This window comes from Oncorhynchus kisutch, linkage group LG23 (assembly GCF_002021735.2).
Source record: "Oncorhynchus kisutch isolate 150728-3 linkage group LG23, Okis_V2, whole genome shotgun sequence".
NCBI classification, from domain to species: domain Eukaryota; kingdom Metazoa; phylum Chordata; class Actinopteri; order Salmoniformes; family Salmonidae; genus Oncorhynchus; species Oncorhynchus kisutch.
The window spans coordinates 9,174,625-9,179,919 of NC_034196.2; the positions used below are offsets into that span (position 1 = coordinate 9,174,625).

General features: G+C 37.8%; 1 long non-coding RNA gene across 1 annotated transcript; it reads left to right on the plus strand.

Moving 5' to 3' along the window:
- The first annotated feature begins 505 nt into the window (after positions 1 to 505).
- LOC109877934 (uncharacterized) lies at positions 506 to 3,501 on the plus strand. Its single transcript, XR_004204978.1, has 4 exons — positions 506 to 629; positions 852 to 1,121; positions 1,407 to 1,513; positions 2,444 to 3,501. It is a non-coding gene; the product is annotated as an uncharacterized LOC109877934 (long non-coding RNA).
- The last annotated feature ends 1,794 nt before the right edge of the window (positions 3,502 to 5,295 follow it).

Below are 5,295 nucleotides of genomic sequence, written 5' to 3' on the forward strand. Positions count from 1 at the left end.
AATTATTCAGCCCCCTTAAGTTAATACTTTGTAGCGCCACCTTTTGCTGCGATTACAGCTGTAAGTCACTTGGGGTATGTCTCTATCAGTTTTGCACATCGAGAGACTGAAATTGTTTCCCATTCCTCCTTGCAAAACAGCTCGAGCTCAGTGAGGTTGGATGGAGAGCATTTGTGAACAGCAGTTTTCAGTTCTTTCCACAGATTCTCGATTGGATTCAGGTCTGGACTTTGACTTGGCCATTCTAACACCTGGATATGTTTATTTTTGAACCATTCCATTGTAGATTTTGCTTTATGTTTTGGATCATTGTCTTGTTGGAAGACAAATCTCCGTCCCAGTCTCAGGTCTTTTGCAGACTCCAATTTTTCAGTTTTTGATATGTTAAAAAAGTTTGAAATATCCAATAAATGTCGTTCCACTTCATGATTGTGTCCCACTTGTTGTTGATTCTTCACAAAAAAATACAGTTTTATATCTTTATGTTTGAAGCCTGAAATGTGGCAAAAGGTCGCAAAGTTCAAGGGGGGCGAATACTTTCGCAAGGCACTGTATATGAACATGATATCAGGCCCATGAAGAATTGTCCTTATCCCTCCTCAGGGATAAATGAGTGGTCCTTACAAAAGGTATTTTAGCATAATAATTTTTTATATTTTTATGTGGGCATTGTTCAAATCTACCAATGTTATTATAATAACCCTGCATTGTTTTTACACTTGAATATATTATTAAGACCAGAAATGTATATAATAATTCATAAAGCATTGACATACAAATTGTGTAAATAGATGTGTTTACTTGAATTGTACTTCCATAGTACAACCCTTTCTCTTCTATTCCCTCATCAGCGTCAAAAACACCAAACTTTTCTCTGACAACATGGGGGAAAGAGGCATTGTGGAGGCAGACCATATCCCACCAAAGAATTCCCTGAAGCTGGCCAGAGACCAAAAATCTCAGATGAAAAATCTTCAACAGAAGAATCTGAAGCTTTATGATATGATAAACAGCATTGAATCAGATCAAAATGGAGGGAACCTGCTCACAATGCGGGTTCTCAAATAGCATCACAGGAATGCTCTAACCACTGGAAGGAGTAAGACATCTGTCATCTGCAGGTGAATTATCTATTAATATAGGTGCAATCCATCCCTTCCCTTTTTCCCTGTGATACACAACCAAGGCTGAAATAAAAACACAGAAACAAACTTAATTTGATATAATTTAAGCAAAGTTTCTGCCTGGTCCCCTTCTTCTTAGTCCTTTCAGCCCTTCAACTTAGCTACAATATAAAAAGTTCCATTCTTGTGGTGTTTAAGGAATTGAATACTTACTATGCTGCTTCCCTATTCGTAATGTTCTCAATCTCCTAACAACACTGTGCATGGCCTTCCAACTCATAGGAAGCTGCTGGCGGATACACTTGCAAGCGGAGATGTGGAGAAATCACTGAAGTTATCTTTCATCATGGCTCATCCTATTGCTTCGGACCAGCTCAGAGACAAAGCAGGTGATTATTGTCCTTTATACAATGGGTGGGTCTAATCCTGAATGCTAATTGATTAAAACCACATTCCAGCCGATGTCTATTCCACAAGTTATCACCGGCTAAATCTATGATTAAAATGCCTATTTACTCTGACTGCGCAATCCACTGTCTCATCAGCCCAGCCAGGCAATTTCTAAACTTGATCTCCACTATAAAAGCATCTAAACATTATCTCTCATTTCTTTTAGACTAACATTTAGTTTTGAACAGTGGAGATTTGTATTAACCTTGCTGTCTGTCTCTCCCACATTTGCAACGTTGTTTCAATATTCAAATCTCCAGCTGTTCCATGGTAATGAACGTGTCGGGAGTTGGGACGAGACAGACAGGCAGGCAGTGTTTCTCAGCCAGTCGAAATAATGAATCAGCATCTTTTTTTATGGATGTATACCAAAAAAAAGTCAAACGAAATGAAGTGCAGCTAGTTTGCAGTCATTCCAGCTTCAGTTTGAAGTGATTGTGTTAGCTGTGTTGTTGGCTAGCTCTTCTGAACAACTGTGTCCTGACGAGTGAGCACATATTCTATGCCAGGCGAAATCGTGCCTCATTATCTCATTGTTATGGATGTATCCAAATTAATGTCACTAGAAAACAGCTTAAACAAATGCAAATGCGGCTACTTTGCTGTTATTCCTTTTTGAAGTGACTGCAACTTAGCATTAGTTGGTTAGCTAGCAAGCAAGGGATAAGAATGTTGCCAGCCAGTATTGCAATGGAACATTTAGAACGGTTTGCCGTTCTAAACAACACCCGTGCCAATGTATCCTCCAAACACCGTCTTCCCGGGCATTATCCCTTAAGTCTGTCCTTCTTATATAGGAAATTCTTCACTAGATTTTTCAAATTTTCACAGAAAGTTTTAATATGAATTTGTTTATGTTTTTATTCTAGGAAAGCCCAATAAACTTACCCTGGGATCCATTGATTTATCTCCTGAAGGAACAGTGTTCTACTATAAAGCTGGCTTCAATCAGATGCTGAATCACCATAGTAAAGAGGGGATCATCGACCAGAATCAGCAGGCGAGGCTGAAGTCCTGGGTGTCCGATAAGAAGTACATGGACCCGGACACCCCAGAGTACAACAACATCCTTGCAGCCATCCAGTAACACAACCTCCACTGGAGACATGTTAGTAAAGGGATAAAATCATACTTTTATATTCAGCATATGAATATCATGAATTTAGTATAATCATAATGTGAATAATTTCTTGTTGAACCTTAGTTGAATGACAATTTGACCTTTCTACTGCTACATAATTACTATACTTTTTTTGTTTGTGCTTCCACAAGGTAGCCTATGGCTTTTCAAAATAGATACAGTAACTTATGTGCAAGGTGCATGAGATATAAGCTTGCTAAAACAACTATAGGTTCTTTACAGTAAACTGTAAATTGACTTTTGATTTTGTTTCATTCAATACTGTATATTATACTGGGTGCCAAAGTTAATTTCTCAATGTCATAATATTTACTGATGTCCTAATATTTAATGTTTGTAGTTTCTTAGTGTTGAATTATATAGCCTACTTTCCATTTTAGTGTAATGATCATGATAACCTTTTAAAATCGAATCAGAATGTATTTGTCGCATGTGCAGAATACAGTGAAATGCTTACCCACAAGCCCTTAACAACAATGCAGTTTTAAGAAAATAAAATAAAGAAATATAACAAATAATTAAGGAGCAACAATAAAATAACAGTAGCGAGGCTATGTATTTTATGCTCATCATCAGTGGTTTCACAGTCAAATCATGGTCTCATTGGCAGTGTTTATCATGTATTGGATTTCTTTACTCTTGGATTATGGATGATTTTATATTCATTCAATCCAAGGTAGTGTTTTAATCTATTTGAATAAATGTTTGCGGTCTCAAAAATATTATCTGTATTTGAAACTATTGATAATAAACTGATTTAATTTGCAAGACTACTAGCAATGTGCACCTTCGAGTGGATCAATTTTGTCTTTCAAATCAAATTTTATTTGTCACATACACGTTGAGCAGATGTTATTGCAGGTGTAAATGCTTGTAAGCTTAAGAGCTAGAAGCAGAGCTGCCCTATCTGATGGCGCCATCTCTCTCTAACCAATTAATTGTGCACACGTTATGTTTTCAGTTTGTGAGTGTGTGATTTAATTTTTGTAATTCTTTTTTAAAAATTGAACATTTATTTAAACTAGTCAAGTCAGTTAATAACAAATTCTTATTTACAATGACGGCCTATCAAAAGGCAAAAGGCCTCTTGCGGGGGTGGGGGCTGGGATTCAAATTAAAATAAATGTAAAAAATATATGGGACAAAACACAAATCACAAGAGAGACAACACTACATAAAGAGAGACCTAAGACCACAACATAGCATGGCACCAACACATGACAACACAGAAAGGTAGCACAACATGACAACAACATGGTAGCAACCCAACATGGCATCAACATGGTAGCAGCACAAAACAGGGTACAATCATTATTGGGCACAGACAACAGCACAAAGCAAGACGGTAGAGACAACAATACATCACGCAAAGGAGTCACAACTGTCAGTAAGAGTGTCCATGACTGAGTCTTTGAATGAAGAGATTGAGAAAAAACTGTCCAGTTTGAGTGTTTGTTGTAGCTCGTTCCAGTCGTTAGCTGCAACAACCTGTGTGCTTTGGGGTCCTATAACAGAATGTGACTGGCAGAATGGGTGTTGTATGTGAAGGATAACGGCTGCAGGATATATCTCAGATAGGTGGGAGTGAGACCTAAGGGTTTTATAAATGAGCATCAACCAGTGGGTCTATACAGAGATTACCAGTTTAAATAAAATCTAATTTTATTAGTCACATGCGACGAATACAACAGTAAAATGCTTACTTACGAGCCCCTAACCAACAATGAAAATAAATAAAAGTAACAAGTATTAAAGAGCATCAGTAAAATAACAATAGTGAGACTATATACAGGCGGGGTACTGGTACAGAGTCAATGTGGAGACTATATACGGGGGGGGGTACTGGTACAGAGTCAATGTGCGGGGGCACCTGTTAGTTGAGGTAATACAGTTGATGTCGGAAGTTTACATTCCACTTAGCCAAATACATTTAAACTCAGTTTTTCACAATTCCTGACATTTAATCCTTGTAAAAATTCACTGTCTTAGGTCAGTTAGGATCACCACTTTATTGTAAGAATGTGAAATGTCAGAATAATACTACAGAGAATGAATTCAGCTTCTATTTATTTCATCACATTCCCAGTGGGTCAGAAGTTTACATACACTAAATTAGTATTTGGTAGCTTTGTCTATAAACTGTTTAATTAACTTGGATCAAATGTTTTGGGTAGCCTTCCACAAGCTTCCCACAATAAGTTGGGTGAATTTTGGCCCATTCCTCCTGACAGAGCTGGAGTAACTGAGTCAGGTTTGTAGGCCTCCTTGCTCGCACACACTTTTTTTCGCCCACAAATTTGCTATAGGATTGAGGTCAGGGCTTTGTGATGGCCACTCCAATACCTTGACTTTGTTGTCCTTAAAACCTCTTAGGGATCCCTTCACCCCCAATCCCGCTCGAATTCCGTTACCGTGATTGATTTGACAACATCCAGTGAAATTGCAGCGCGCCAAATGTAGTGCGCCAATACAAACATAAGAAAATCCTATTTCAACCAGCCAGGTGCGACACAAAAATCAGATATAACGATATATTTTATGCCTTACCTTTGAAGATCTTCTTATGTTGGCACGCCAAAA